Raw genomic sequence first — 17235 nt, 5'->3', positions numbered from 1 at the left:
ATTGTGTTCGATGAGCCAGCCTAACTTTACAGGAGAAAACATCCAAGTTGTTACCAGGAGCGAAAAAAGCCTGCACTCATTGCCCTCATTCCCATTTATTTATTCATATGGGGGGTTTTCCCCTCCCCCCGTTCCTATGGGGGAGGGTTGAGGGATTAGGTATATACATTTTATGACTGTAAATCCGTGTGTATGTGTGTTCACGGGGCCGGTTTGCATATTCTGAGGAACGAAAAACTCAAGTTTCCGTGAAAAAAACCTGCTATACATCCGCATAAGATCGGCTAACTCACCTTTAGTCGAAAATGACCAGATAAATGTTCCTCGTGTCATAGATGGAAATAGAACCCAGATCTTTCCGACCAAAGGGCTTCGTCTATACCAACTGAGCTACGAAGGCTCTTCAGCCACCTTCCCACGAAACCAGCTAACTCACCTTCAGTTGAAAAGTCAATACAAATGTTTCTATCGTATACTGGGACAAAAACCTTTTGGTATTGTTGCTAGCAATGATAACAACTCTATAACAACTGTAAGAAGCTATCTATAAGGGATTCAACAAAACTACAATCGAATAGACTTTGTCACATTCGCCACAAAATTTCTCTCAAAAAAATCATTGCTAGTCTTAGAAACAAGATGCGTGGTATTTGTTTTTTCATAATTAACAAATAATTACAGTATATGAAAAAATGGGCAATTATGAATCTCTCAAATTTACACGTAGAGACAAAATATATGGTGTTTGCATTTTTATAATTAACAAAGTGTTATATGAAGACAGGAACAATTTACGAATCTAGTACAGAGCTACACGTGTGTCTGATTCAAACATGAATCCACTTCCTCCCAATTCCTTTAAGAAAACTAGTATTTTCTTATCCCTCTGGCATCGTCACTGTAGACTCTCATTCCCCTTCCCACCCCAGTTGAACCTGCTTGTGGAATGCAATATTCAAAAGAATTAATGTTCCCATCTAGGTCAATATTTTTTGAAAAACAAACAAAAGCACAACTCTAGAGGATAAGTTGAACAATTAGACCAACTATAACTACAAGCTTAGAATCATTCGAATAATTTTACATTTATAAGCACACATAGGAAACGTAGACTACGCTAACTGCCTCAACGACTGTGAATTATTGCTGATTTTAAATGCTGATAGAAGGAGACAATGACACAACCGGTTTGGAGCAGCAGGTTTGTTTTATTCTTGAATTTTGTCTGTCGCAAATCTATTAGAAACTATATCAGTAAGCCGAAAATAGGCAAGTAGGTAAAGATCTGGAGATGTCTGTCTTTTTAGGTTACCGTGGCGTGTCTTGGGCACAAACCATGAAAGGAAAGAAGACACACACACACACACACACACACACACACACACACACACACACACACACACACACACACACACACACACACACACACACACACACACACACACACACACACACACACACACACACACACACACACACACACAGAGAGAGAGAGAGAGAGAGACGAGTTATGATACAGAGGGTGACTGTTGTGTTGTCCGTTTTGTTCTAATTATGGTTGCTTGTAATGCTATATTTTGGCCCACATAAAGACAGGATTCACCCTATCAATACAGTGTTTGTTGTGTGCTACACATATATTTAAGTTACGATGAGTTTTCTCAGTGTATATGTCAGTCTGACATACTTTGCCAGCTTTAGTTTACTGTAAACTTTTGATTCCTTTCTCAAATTTTTAAATCTGAACTGCTTTATTTTTTTTTTTGATTCAACTTTTGTAATTATCTAAAAAAAAAAGTTAGCATTTTAGCTTTAGACAACGACACGATTGCATATTTTAGTTCGTTATAGCAATAGCTCTCATAAAAAGTATATTAATTGTATTGTTACATTCCTTTGAGGAGTAAACGAATGTAATATACTTTTTTAAAATTGAATTTTAAAAATTTTATATTATTTATAAAATAATATAAATTTTAATTGTGCGTGTCCAATCACCTATCTCTTTACATATTAAAGCTGAACTTTTTTTCATACTCTTCTAACTACGTATTAGACCATCATATTTAGATTATAGAACACAATGCAGTCATCAGTGCCTTACTGGAAATAAATGTGGATCCTACTTATATCCACATGATAAAAGAAATTAACAAAAATCAGACCACACAAATAATCCTATTTGATCAACCTATAAATATAGATATAAAGAGAGGGGTCCGCCAAGGCGATGTGATCTCCCCAAATCTATTTACCAGCACTTTAGAATACATTCGGAAAAAAAATAGACCTAAACGGAGGAATAAGCATAGATGGCGAAAAGAGCTACAAATTCTTATGTTTTCCGATGATCTAGTACTGATATCCCACAACCCAAAAGACCTAGAAGAAATGGGTGAAAAAGTATACACAAACAGCAGTAAGATAGGCTTAGAAATGAATCTAGAAAAAACAAAATGGATCAAAAACATCTACATAAGTGACAGTCACCTATGTATTGATAACATCCCTATAGAACAAGTTGACTCATATGTGAGTGATATTCTACCATCACTCACATATGGATCAGAAACATGGAACATGACAAGAAAAGAAGAAGAGACTCTCAGAATAACTCAGCGTACAATAGAACGCAGGATTTGTAACATCAGCAGAATGGAACATGTTAGAAACACGGAACTAAGAAAGAGATCAGGCATAAAAGATGTGGTAACTGCAGTATATGAAAGCAGGATGAGATGGGCAAGTCGCATGGCCAGACTCAGGGATAACAGATGGATATATAGATATACTCAACTGGCAACCAAGAATAAAGAGAAAACCAGGAAGACCACCTACAAGATAGGAAGATCCACTAGTGAAATCTATGGGTATAACATGGAAGAGAGAGGCTCAAGATCGAGATCGTTGGAGGCATCTTTGTGACCTGCACTGATGGAGAAATCCTGAGTGAAACACGGGTCCATCAAGAATCAAGAATATTCCAGTAGGATTCAATTGTAAGCCCGAATGAGTAAAGGCGTCTCGTCTTAATATGTTTCCAGTATTCTTGTTCCGTGGTAGAGTCGCATGTTTCAAATGAAGTACCTGACTTATAGAAAATTATAGATGACAAATGCTTCCTCATCCCTTCCTCCAGACTTCGATGTATTCCTTAAGTTGAATGGACTACTACTTCATTACCGTTGCTGAAATAACGTAACTTATCAAATACATCAACGAAAAAAGGAGGTTTAGTGACACGAATACAAGACTTAATCAGACGTTTGATAGCATTGATAGAAGTCATATTGCAGACTTAGAAACGTATTTTGTTAAATGTTTTATTTAACAAAAACATTACAGTGTGTACCAAACTTTTGAAGATTATATATAGAGGTTGATTAATGACTGGATTTTTCATGAATTTTTAGGAAGATCAAAAAGGTACCATCCTAAATGTGAGAACAGTATTCAATTATTTGGACGGATATGTGATCTACAAAGCGTTGGTAGTTGTTCAGAGATAAAGAACGTCTGAACAGAAAGAAAAAATTAGATTTCTGGAATGATGGGGGTGATACTTGTTATATGTTTTACCAAGCAAAACAGAAAGTTAGAGTTTTTGATGTTGTCAAAATTAAGAGTGGGGGGGAAGAATTCAAGAAATAAGACCAGGATTGAGTTTCTCTAGCATTTAAGTTAACAAGGTTATTATAATCTCATAGAGTGATTTGGAGATAATTTGTTTAAATTTGCAAAAGTCAATATAGTATTAATCAAAGATTTACTGAATTGTGCTCTGGAACATTTGTTGTGTGATAAATATATTAAACTTTGTATTCTATTTAACTCTTTTTTTTTTTTTATTAACTTCAGCGACACGAATGAACTGTAATAAATTATAAGAATCTGTATATTATTTTGTCTCATACGGAGGTGACAGAGTTTTCCTTCCCGGAAATTTCTGTTTTTCATCTCGCAATCAGATAAACCGGTCAAAAGAACACACGCAATTTATATTCAAAGATTATAGGCATAAGGCTAACCACCTTGGAAGGATACTTGGAAGGCCATGGTGATTAAGTGCCTGTTGCAACCGCAAATGTTGATGATACATTATTTTAAATAGCAAAATCGAAAAATAAATAATTGCTCCTAGTCTTTAGATTCTATTTTCTAAATGATTTATCACCCTTCACATAAAAAATAACATGAAAAAATATGATTTCAACAACTCGTTTATATACTCAAACTTCAGTCTAAGGGAATCCACTAAAAGGTGAGAAAGAGGCTTTCATTCCATTTAATTGCTATGCGTCACTTGATTGGTGAGACTTGGTTCAAAGTCGGTTGGAGATGAGGAATTTCATAAGCGTTTTGAAGTATGACTGAGATTTATTTATTTATTTATTTTTAAATATCAGATCAACAGATGAACTTGTAGCCTTCTGGGAACAAAGTGATGAGGCTGTCCTAAACAACAGAGGCAGATAGAATGAAAAAGGAATAGAAGTCAGTTTGATAAGTTTGAAGCTGCTCAGTAAATGGATATTAACGAGCAACTACTCTTATTCTTGCAGTCTTAGAAGAAAGTTGAAAAATGATTGGCAGCTAGCTCATCAGAACATTGTCCATGAAAATACCTAGAGAACTCCTGTTAAAATATCAGTAATATCAGTGAGAAGGACTGTAATAACAGAAAGTGTCTCCAAGAATTGTATTGTGTGTGTGAAACTTCGGAAACCTTACCTACCCAAACCAACCTGAGAACATATGCAGTTAACAGGCGTAGCAGATTAAATTCTTAAAGTTAAATCATTTTCATGTAGTAATCCAATGATCCTTTTTCAAAAATCCTAAATTGGGAGTAGGTGGAGCTGCTTCATCCGTAACTAACTTCTGAAGACAGATTGATAGCCATTCTTCAGCATTCAGCCTTCACTGATAGTGGGCTCAAAACTACCAATGAACTATGGCTTTCAAGAGAGAGAGAGAGAGAGAGAGTACAGGAGACAACTGCACTGCCGCCATGCCATGGTCCTAAACCCTAACACTCGTATTAATACAAGGGAGGGGGGGATCTTTAATCGTGCCAAAGATCAACTAACTCAGAAACCGACTGAAGAAAGGCCTAGAAAGAGTTTTAATCGGCCACTGGAACCAAACTCTATAATGGTCTTTTCTTCGAGCGATTTAGCGCTACAGACAGACGCCATTTTCACATGATTACACAAGTACATTTCAAAAATAATGTGTCATGTTATATGGAGTCAAATAATGAGAATGTTTCAGGAAAATGCGATTCTAAACACGAAACTAATTGACACCTCTCACGAGCATCCATTTTCACTTTGCTTTTTCTTGAATGGTTTGAGAACTGCAATAATTCTCTTTATACGAGATTCAAGCAAATATAGCAAACCATTAAGATATATGACAACAACAACAATAACAAAAAAAAAAAACCTGCACAATCATTCTTCAAAGTTATTTTTCTTTATCAATACTCCAAGCAATGCTTCAAGTACTGATCGTGAAAAATAATGTCCTCCGTCATTCTTACCACACCTTCCTTGAATGTATCATTTTATAGTGCCGTTAATGTATCTACAGATGGAGAAAGTGAAGCTACACAAACATGTTTTCACCCTGAGAAAGGGAAGGCGACATTGCTTAGAAGGCGTATTCTACACGTCAGCAGATATTCAACAGTACAACATCACCGTTTTCAGAGGAGGGAGTTCAATTTGTAGCCTTTAGCGGTGTCAGCAGCGTCTCGTGCCAGTAACGATTAAGGAAATACCATGCATTCTTGCGTTTCCGATAGACATCCTTATAAGGCAGGCAGGCAAGGTTCAGGTAGGCAGCGACATGAAACTGTAGTTTAAAAACTGTCGAACGTTATCGGTTTTCTCTTGTTTAATTCGTCTGTCGATACGGATATTAGGTACAAATCAGATTTTATGTATCCACAATACATTTGAAATAATATTCTGCTCATTGATTTCTAATAATCGTCTGCTACCATTACTAAACAGACATTTAGTAATGGTAGCAGACGATTACTAAAAATTTTTGTATAAAATAGCTGTGCTCATTTTCTAGAAAATAAATAATAATTTTGAAATACTCCATGGACCATGTATTGAAAACTAAATATGTGAGTAATGTATAATTTCTGAAAGTAATATGCGAATTTATATGTCAAGTATGCACAATTTTAGAACGACGCTATATCAAAAGATTAGCAGTTAGGCATTTGTTAAAACGACATTTCTTATAGGGGGCGCTATTAGCTATTAAAAACAGTAAAAGTAATTTATTACTTTTTACAAAATTAACTACGCTTGATTGATTTTTTCATGCTGATTATGAAAATAACATTTTTTCTCCTATTCCGCACAGAAACTGTATATTAAGATGAATCTACACATGAAGTGTTTTAATTTTAAACTGAACTTTTTTTAATTCATGAGATAAGAAACTTCTAATAATGTTATCTGGGCCTCATAATAGGATTCTCTATCTTGATGTCTTTTTTTTTTTTTTTTTACGGTAGAAATGTTTTTGATAATGGAATGAAAGAAATACATTAAAATGAAATATTGCGCTGTATTTCTTGTTAACTTTCAAACAGATGATTAACTTAATGTACGGTACATAATGGTGAAACTCTTGAGCCACTAATTGAAGCATTTCCGTTTTACTCAAAGTCACTACAAGGTAGCGTCTTTTATTTTCGAACAGTCTATTGCTTTATTTTGAAAAGGCCATTAGACCGCTGAGATTTCGCAAGCAGAAATTACTTCTTTAATTACAGAAACTATAGAAACTATTATCATACTTAGTTCTTTAAAAACTTTTTTTTTTTTTTTATCATTTAGTAAATATCCCCGTGGCCAGTCAATTAGTATTAGTAGATTCTCCCTCTCTTTCTCTCTCTCTCTCAGGAATTAACGCTTGACGATGTAACCGGTCTTCGGATAATGAGAATCTCTAACTTAACTATCCCGTTAATTCTTGTCTTGAAAAAGAAAAAAAAAAAAACTTTATAAAATGCTCCCTTGTTTTTCAAATCTTATTAGTATCACTAATGCTTTCTTTTAAATCTCTTCATCGTAAAAAATTTTTTAAAAAATTAAATACCTTTCAAACTGAACTGAGACGGGGAAAAAACGTTGTTGCTAGATCGAACTACCAAAAAAAAAAAAAAAAAAGTACAGATACGTGATTTTCGCAAGAAACCGCTCGTGGATAAGAGCATGTGAGTGAACTCATTATCATGGTGAGGAAACCCAGGGCCGACGGAAGCGGGCACTGCTACGAAGGGGACGCCGGGGCACGGGTCATAAGTTCATTTTTAAGAAACAAAATTTTTATCATAAAAACAAAAAATTCTTAGAATGATCAATATTAAAATAAATAAGGCCGGATACACCGAATAAAAATTTTTTTAAAAATTGTATATTGCTGGCTGTTTACAATTTTGCAGTGAGAGCAGGCTAAATGCTTGCCTCCAGAATCTAAAGTGAAAGTGAACGGTTTTTATGTGCAGGAACGAATTTTCGTACAAAACATTTGTTGCTACGTAACCAGTCATATGGTACTGTAAAAACTCGATTGTAGCTTAAATATTCCAAAGCACATTACATTCGATTGTTTACTTAGGTTAAGTCCCATGTGAATATTGTAAAAATAAACTTTGTTTGTCTCTGTATAGTTTGTTTTAGATGTTAGTGTAAATAACATTCTGGAAGTTAACTGTATATACTGCTTTAATAGGAATATGTTAGAGTGTTAAAAACAAAGGCAATGTTTTTGCCTTTGTTTTTAACACTCTTAGAAAGAACAAAAGGCGTGCTGAACTTGAAACTTAAGATGAAAGAATCATACTGATTCTTTGAGGATTGCCAAACTTCATGCAAGGTCTCAGAAGAGGTATAATAAAAAGGGACTGAAGCAAACAGAAGGGGCTGCACGGATCCAGAGATTGCTGCAGAAGTAGAGGGGGCCCGGTTCCAGAGACGTCCACAGAGAGACAGGAGAGGCTGCCCGGTTCCAGATGCTGTCAAAGAGGAGGCAGCTCGGTTCCAGACATTGCTAAAGCTGCCCGGTCCCAGACGTTGCCGAAGAGAGACAGAGCTGCTCGGTTACAGACATCGTCAGAGAGCATCCCAGATCCAGACTCCTCTCTCTTGGTTGAGAGAGGAGTTTTCTGCTTCCAGAAAGGAGCTTCTCGGTTCGAGACGTCGCTAGAGAGAAACGACTTCTAGGTCACAGACATAGAAGAGAAAAGTTTCCAGTCCAGAGGGATCCTGATTGACAGTTGACAAAAGTTTCATTTTTCTTGGAGGCGGCATTTTCAGTTTCTTAGAGGTGGCAATTCAAGCTACTTGAGACAGCAGTCATCCAGGCATTTTCGGTGAGCCCAAGTAGAGGAGAAAAGGCGAGGCAAATTTCCCGAAGTACCTTCGCTTGTAAGTTTTTCTTTTCGCCGTGGGAGAATAACATTTTTCCGGAACTATACGAGTCCCGCTACATTCCCAATTGATATAGCCGAAGCCAAAATTCCAGATGAAGATCTGAGATGAAAGAATTACCATAGAACTTTTAGTGAAAGATTTTTGACTAATTGTGAGATACAGAGCCTTTGTAAGTTCAAAACGTTTATATAATTCCTCTTATAGTTGTATTATAAAGACTTTTAAAATATATGTTTAATGTTTAATAAGGTTAAGAAGTGTCCTCCTTAAGAGAATCAATTGGCATGTTAGAAGTTGATATCAAATTAGTAAAGATAACTTAACAGAGAGATTTAGGTAACCTCTTTGCGAGTAAGCTTGGAGTTTAATAAGTAAAATTTGTAAACTGAGAGCAGATAATGTTTTGTGTTAAAGAAAGTATTTTAAAGTTGAAGAAAAAAGGTTCTAAATTTTGCTAAAGATTTTTATAGGATAGAGAAAGCAATCTCCTTAATGTTTAAATTCGTGTACATTTCATAGTAATGTAAATAAATGTTATTCGACTTTCTTGGAAAACATAGCACGTAATAATATAAACAAGAGAGATGCTGAGAGAGAGAAAGCATGCACAGCTACATTAGATTAACGGAGAATAAAGTATAAAGCAAAGAAAAAAGACATCACAAGTAATTAATATAAATTACAAGTATACAAAGTTAAAATAATAATAAAATTTTACAATGTCGCAGTAATGACAGGATAGCAATAGTAGACTTATAACAGTATACATCTCAATAGGCTACTGACAGTAGCGCAGTGCGGACTATTGTTTCGTCTCTGTGTCGTGTTGTGTAATAATTTCTTGTGGGTATAAAATAGAAATGGAATCAAAAATTTAAAAAAAAAAGTTATCTGGTGCACAAAATCGTAAGCGTCATGCTGCGAAAGAAGCAGATATTAAGAAACAAACTGGGGCTATTAATAAATTTGTTAAAATATTAAAATATTCTGATGCAGATTGTAACCAACTCGATACATCAGAAATCAGAGTTGACGAACCATGCACATCATCTGGTTTGAATGAAAGTACTATTACAACTGTTGAACAAGATAACAAGACGCAAGATTTAAGTGAAAAACAGTTTGGAGAAGATTTAGTTGTAGTTGACCACGAAACTAACATATTGTTAGTCTCTGTAAATTTAGAAGATCCAGGTGAATGGGGAAATATTGATGAAAAATTACGAGTTGTTTTAATTGAAATGGGGCCTGTTCGAAAGAAAAATATAATATATCCCAGAAATACATATGGTCGTAAATTTGGCGACACGTATTATAATAGAAAAATGGAAAACGGGGAGCTCGTGCCAAAAACATGGCTCATGTATTCCAAAACTTTAAATTCTATTTTTTGCTTTTGTTGCAAACTTTTCGCACCTATTGAATCAAGTAGTCTTGTAGAAGGTTATAACGATTGGAGAAATGTAAGTACAACTTTACATTGACATGAGACTAGTTTAGCTCACATGAAAAATTTCTTAAAATGGAAGGAACTTGTTAAAAATTTAAAAAACAAAACTACTATTGATTGCCAGACTCAAAGCATGTATGAAATGGTAAAGAAACATTGGACGAGTGTTTTAGAACGCTTGATTGAAATTATAAAATTCCTTGGTAGCCAAAATTTAGCTTTTCGCGTAACATCTGATAAATTATATGAAAGGAATAATGGCAATTTTTTAAAATTAGTCGATATGTTTGCGAAGTTTGATCCCGTTATGGAAAATCATGTTGAAAGGGCCCTACAAGGAAACCATTGAGTACACTATTTGAGTAAAGACAGTCAAAATGAAATAGTGGAAACTTTAAGTAATGCAATCAGGGATACAATTTTATTATCAATTCGAAAATCTAAATATTATTCCATAATAATTTTAGACTGCACACCTGATGCAAGTAAAACAGAAGAAATGACCATTATTAGTCACTTTGTTTCCTGTGACAATGGAATTGTCAAGATCAGGGAAAACATTTTAGGTTTTGCAGATATATCAGGTTCCACAGGACGTGGTTTATGTGCAACAATAGTGGAACAACTGGAAAAATGGAATATTCCCATTGAAGACATGCGAGGTCAAGGGTATGACAATGGGGCAAATATCAAAGGAAAAAAATATGGGCTCCAAAAATTGCTTTTGTACAAAAATCCTCGAGCTTTTTACGTGCCATGTGCTGCTCATACTCTAAATAAATTTAATCATTAACGATGCAGCCAAAGTGAATGCAGATACGATTAGTTTCTTTGCAATTATTCAAGAAATATATAATTTCTTTTCATTCTCTTACAAACGTTGGGCAATCCTTTTAAAGTTCGTAAAAAATTTAACATTGAAACAGCCATCAGAAACGCGATGGGAAAGTAAAATTAATGCAATCCGCCCTCTACGATATCAGTTAGGAAAAATTTACGATGCACTTTTTGAAATTTTAAATAATGAAAATTTTAATAAAGAAACTCAGCATGAAGCACAAACATTATGTGATAAAATGAAGTCCTACAAATTAATTTGTTCTCTTATAATTTGGCATGATTTACTTAACAGAATAAAACCTGTGAGTAAAATGCTTCAAGACAAAAATATGAACATTACACTTGCTTTAGAATCTATCGAAAACTTAAAAATATTCTCACAAGAGTATCGATCAGATACAAATTTTAAAGAAGTTCTAAAAACGGCAAAAGAACTGAGTGAAGAGGTGGATGGAGAACAAGAATTTAAAACTGGTACGGAAGTTCGACGAACGAAAGAAGACACGACAATTTGACTACGAGCATCAGGACGAAACGCCACAATCACCAGAAGATAAATTTAGAGTGAATGTGTTTTATACACTTCTAGACGTTGCAATGTGTTCGTTAATAGAACGTTTTGAACAACTAAAAACATATTATGATAATTTCAATTTCTTGTATAGATTACTACAAATTAATAACGAAGATTTACGAAACAATTCTGACCATTTAGAGATTCTCTTGATGGACGGCGACAATAAAGACGTAAATGCAATAGAACTATATGACGAGTTGTGCTTTCCGGGATATTTTTCGGAAGGATAATTTAAATATTCAAAACCCTTTCGATATTCTTAATATTATTGTGTCCAATAATTTATATTTCCCTAACTTTTCAATTGCTTTAAGAATACTGTTAACCTTACCTGTTAGTGTAGAAAGCGGTGTACGTTCCTTTTCTAAGTTGAAATTGATTAAAAGTAGGTTTTAATTTAAAACCTACTTAAGAACAAATATGTCACAAAAAAAGGCTTGTTAGTTTGGCGTTAATAGCTATTGAAAGTGATAGATGTGCGGAATTAGACGTTAAGACCATTATTTCTAATTTTGTGAATATGAAATCGAGAACCCTAAAATTTTAATTAAAAAATTTCAAGTATATTTATGTAATTTAATTTATTTTCTATTATTCTCTAAAGATTTTATTTCTTGAATACTTATATTAATATTAATAAAATGTTCTAATTATTATTTCTGAATTCTTTTCTTATTTTTTCATCTATCTTGAGTTTCTTTTATTTTCCTAAAAGATAATTCTACTTATAAAAATTATTAAAAAATTTTTACAACTTACTAAGAATTTAGTAAAATGCACAAATTTTTTAAACTTTAGTTCAAATAAATTTTAACTTTAATTAAAATTCATTTTAATTTTGTTAGAGATTTGGGTCGGTGAGAAGGCTATAATCCCTGTATCATTATATTCAACGATTAAAGTGAAGTGGCTTTATCAAAATTTGCTTTCACTTTTGAGAACTTTTGAGAATTTTTTGAATATTCGGGTTTTTATGATTATTCTGCCTAGTCAACACCCCCAGTTCGTTACATTTAGCGAACCAATGTGTGGCTGTTCTGTCAAAATTTATTTAAGAAATTTCAAATAATTTAAATTTTTATTATCGTAAAAGAACCACACACGCCTGGATCGTTAGAGGGGGCGCTTAGATAGACATTGCATGCGGGAGGCAAAGACACTAGCGCCGGCTCTTAGGAAACCAATCGGTGTTGTCCGTTTGCGAGATGAAACGTTTGTTTTTATAGTTTTTGATCAAATGGTATATGAATTTCTCACAAACATTTTTTTTTTGTCCTTTCAAATTCAAAACGTGAAAAGTAGAAAATTTGGGAAAAATTAATTAGAAGAAGGTATGATACCTTCTTCTAATTAATTTTTCCCTAATTTTACGTAGGTAAATTGGGGAAAAATTCCCAGATTAACATAGTAAAATGCAATATTGCCATACTTTTGGATAAAGTTAAATCTGAAATTATCTTCGTTTGTTGTTTATCAGCTAATTGAGCTGTTCATATAACCAATGCTTTTCAGCAATAGTCAAGGGAAAAGTCAGAAGATTTATATGGCAAATGCATGATCCAAACATGAGTACTTCCCGCATGGATCATTGTGCGATACAACCTTTTAGGCTGGTATTGTAGAGATCACTGTAAGAGAACATTGAGAAAAGCCTTATTTATTATTTTTTGTCATATCTCCCACATGATAGGTTGCATAAGCTATATCACATCAGCGTTATATGATGTTATAAAGATTATAAACAATTATTAACACATATTCTTTCTTTGCCGATTGCAAAACAAAGATTTTTTATAAACAAATTTTCTCCTTATGATTTTTTATCTCAAGAGTTTTCTGCTTGATTTCGAGAGATTTAAATGTCTAACAAGACCATTACATGAAGAAAGATTGTTTAGAGAGAGAGAGAGAGAGAGATTGTGTGTGTGTGTGTGTGTGTGTGTGTGTGTGTGTGTGTGTGTGTGTGTGTGTGTGTGTGTGTGTGTGTGTGTGTGTGTGTGTGTGTGTGTGTGTGTGTGTGTGTGTGTGTGTGTGTGTGTGTGTGTGTGATTCATCTTATGCTCTTTATTTTTCCTGTGGTGAGATCATAAGCTCATCTATAATACAGTATATGTATATTTTAACATCCCTTTCCCCCACCCACTCACACACCACCTGCCAGTCATTCTTCCACACATTAAAACCAAAGGTCTATATCATCTATATCAAGAGACGTAGCTCCAGATAATTACATCTTCGCTACTTAACTTTAGAACTGAAATTATGTGCTCGAGCATGAAGCCTTCCCTAGTCATTCGCCAAACGCATACTCGCCCATTCGGAAAGGGATGTAGCATGATTTGTAGTTCCATATCACAGACTTCCAAAGCTCTTCAGAGCAATCACGATCTTTCACACATTGTAGTCTGTATTGGTGATTGTCCTGTTGATGTTTGAATGATGTACAAATTCTTCCCCACCCCACCTTGAAACCAAGACTGTACTTCCTTATATAATGTTCTTCTACTAACCTGAATCCCCATTGAATTACTGCTATCGTTTGCACATCAGATTGGTTCCCTGGTCCTTTCGAGTAAGCGTTGGTTCTTTGGTCTTCCTGTGCAGTTCATAGCTGAAGTGGAATCGATTTCCATCGTTTGTTAACGTTGATTTTGTATTGTCTGCGCAGTTAGCCGAGTGGCCATGCGCTTCGCAACCATATGCCTGGGAAAGGAGTGTTCTGGGTTCGATTCCCGTCGCCGACGTGAGGAGCTGAAGGATCTTTCTCAGACATAGCCAAGTTAGCTGGTCTGGGGCGTGGACTGCAGGATTTTTCTCCCCAGTTTATCTGGGGTTTTTCCTCCCGCAAGCAGGCAAACCGGCCCCGTGAACACACACATCTACATACATAGGACACGCCGGGAGGCATAGGGCTAGCCACCTTATCATCGGGACGGGTACGGCTTGACTAAGGATAGCCCCGTAATAGGCCACTAGGCCTAATACGTGAAGGGAAGAAGAAGAAAAAGAAGAGGATTTTGTATTATGCTGTCTTTTACCAATATCACGAATGGATAGGAGACTGATTACACTTTTTTTTTTTTTCGAATTCCTTAAAATTCTTTTTCAAATGTCGCTGACAGTATACAAGATGTACATGAAGCTCTAAAAGTAGGTGATGTGTGACGAAAGGAATATTTACGTCAGTATATTTCATCTTAAAACAGGGTTGTTCCACTACTTATAATTATTTCAAAATACCACATTTGCCAAAGTCCAAAAACAATAAATAGATAATAAATCCTCTAACTCCTTTTCATTCATCTTTTGGTCCTAATTTTTAAAATCGGAGGTAACTACTGGTCCTCCTTCCGTCACCATCAACTAGCAGTTGATGCTGACGGGTGACGAGAGAGCACAACAGACAACTGCCGCCATGTCGTGTTCCTAATCCTCATGACTGGTATTAGTATCTGAAATTATGTGCATCCTATAGTCATTTTTTTTTCGGATTTCGGGATTAAAAGCTGAGTTTGTGATTGTGGGGAAAAAAAAAACTTCCCTGCCCCAGAGATTGACAAATTGGAAAACTAGCTGAAGAAAGGGCCTAGAAAAGGCTCTAGTCAACAGCTCTAATCGAACCTCGACCAATCTCCCTTCAGGCGAATTACCGTCTTGACAAGAGTCGCATAGGACCGCGACAAAGTCTCTCTTACTGAGAATTTAGAAATGATGTTGTTGGGTTCGACGGATATGATAACAGATAGAAGATTTGGGCAGTCGCTTTTTTATTATTATTATTATTATTTTCTTATATATATTTTTTTTTTTTTATTTCAGAAAAGTAATCTAAGCTAAAAATAGAAATGCGATTCATGGCTTATTCCACGTCGGACAAAATACTATTACTACTACTACTACTACTAAATAATAATAATAATTGTATTGTATTGTACTGGTATTGTACTACGTACTAGGATCACTTGCATTGGCTAACGCTAGTGTCGCCGATACTTTATAGTTTACTATATTCGGCAAGAAACTCTCGGATTCCAATCTTTGAGTTTCTTATTCGGTTTTAAAACTATGTGGGATTTAATATCCCCTTAATTTAAGTAATGTTTTCATTGCCGAAATGAAGCTTATTAGCTCTTTATACTTAAATAATAATAATAATAATAACATCAACAAACGCAATAAAGGCGAAGAGTGAAAAAGCCGATTGTGTGCAGAGATAGAGAAGAGACAGTGGACTATCTAATTAGTTCTTGCAGCAAAATTGCTCATACAGACCGTAAACAAACCTATGATCGGGTAGCAAATGCTATACACTGGAGCTTGTGCAGGAAACGTGGTTTCCCAACTTGCCCTTCGGAACACACATTTGAAAAAGTTGTTGCAAATGAAAATGCGAAGATATTATTGGACTTTAAAATTCAGACAGATAGACATCTTGAACATAATATGCCCGACATCATTGTTGTTCAACTACACTGCGGTTTATTGATGTGTCAATATCAGGGGGGATAGTAGGGTAGAAGAAAAAGTGCATGAAAAAATGACCAACTATAGGAATCTGGAGATTGAAATTCACTGACTTTGTAACAAGAAAGCAGTGACAGTTCCAATTGCCATAAGAACACTAGGAACAGTACCAAGAACATTTATGAAATATTTAGGAAAAATTGAGCCTCCCAGATAAAACACCATCTCAATTTCAAAAAATTGCACTTTTAGGGATCAAGCCTATATCTAGTCGATTCCTGGGCCTTTGGATAAGGCTCGAATTGGACTCATTTGCCAGTCAAAGATTTCATTATTCTATTTCATATTTCTTGTTACTCTTTAACTGTGAATTTTGTTAATAGTTTTAGGATAATAATAATAACAACAACAACAAGAAACAAACAACAAACAACAAATGCGAAAAGCTAGCTTTCATGTTTTCCGATTAATTCTCTGGTTTTAAATAAATTAGAGTTTGTGTGCCGTTTGCATAAAGAGAACGTTACTGGTGGTCAGAACACCTTTATAGATGGTTGGCAAGAACAACTGCCGCTTCGAGGTTTACCGTCAAAAGTGCTACATAAGTTGCAAATAAATAAATAACTGACTGGTTTTTATGTTTGTGAGATGATTTTTTATATTACTGGAAATTTTTTGCGAGAGCAGTGTTATACAAACGATGTATAATTAAATGAAACTAATGTGCAAAACTAAGCAAATAAAATAAATAAATAATTTTTTTTTTTTCATAAACCTCAATATACCAAATAGTCAAAGAATCCAATCCGACTATTAAAAAGAAGGGGGGGGGGGATATAATAATAGTACTACATACAAGTGAATGTAAATATATCCTGTATTAATTGCAGAATTATAAGCAAGAATTTTACAATATAAACGCAGTTATTAAGGTAGCGAAACTGTCAATGATTCAAAATTCCTGGAAATTTTATATTTGGTTTCTTTGATGATGTTTTCAATTGTTTAGCCAATAAACGTGTTTACTAAACTAGTCACTAATACCAGTGAAAAATGTAGCTGCATCTCGTGTGTCGAACTGGAACGAAAGTTCTATGTATCATCACTTCCCAAACCGTGTGTTCTGTTTTAATACTTACCAAAAACAGCAATTTCCTGTTTTGTGCATCTAGTTTCACAAAAAAAAAACAACTACATTTCCTGTCTATACTGCTATTTCTCTGTACTGCAGAAAGATATTGACCGAAGTATAAAATACACTTGATGTCAAACCAGAATGAATAATTGTATTAAGTTCTTATTGTTAGATTTACAATCATATTTATAAATTGGATTTCAAAATATTTTTACAAATGACAAGACGTATAAAAATGGATGAAAATCGATCGTTAGCCGTAGCTTTGGAGGCAAAATTTATCGTTTGGAAGTTAGTAGAGTGC

At 34.7% G+C, this 17235-nt stretch overlaps 1 long non-coding RNA gene across 2 annotated transcripts in view; it reads left to right on the top strand.

Annotated features, from left to right (window-relative positions):
- Window positions 1-5731: 5731 nt before the first annotated feature.
- Window positions 5732-17235, top strand: part of LOC150110122 (uncharacterized) — a 49080-nt gene continuing 37576 nt past the window's right edge. Inside the window, exon 1 of one of the 2 annotated variants that reach the window (XR_016548220.1) lies at window positions 5732-5841. This is a non-coding gene — a long non-coding RNA (uncharacterized LOC150110122). Of the gene's footprint in view, window positions 5842-7936; window positions 8635-17235 lie in introns of those variants that run through there. The other variant, XR_016548221.1, reaches the window with a different exon arrangement.

This window comes from Typopeltis vanoorti, chromosome 1 (assembly GCF_054136105.1).
Source record: "Typopeltis vanoorti isolate ZY-2024b chromosome 1, IOZ_Tvanoo_1.0, whole genome shotgun sequence".
NCBI classification, from domain to species: Eukaryota; Metazoa; Arthropoda; class Arachnida; order Uropygi; family Thelyphonidae; genus Typopeltis; species Typopeltis vanoorti.
Note: the sequence above shows the minus strand (reverse complement) of the source record. Positions and strands in the feature narration are given on the sequence as shown.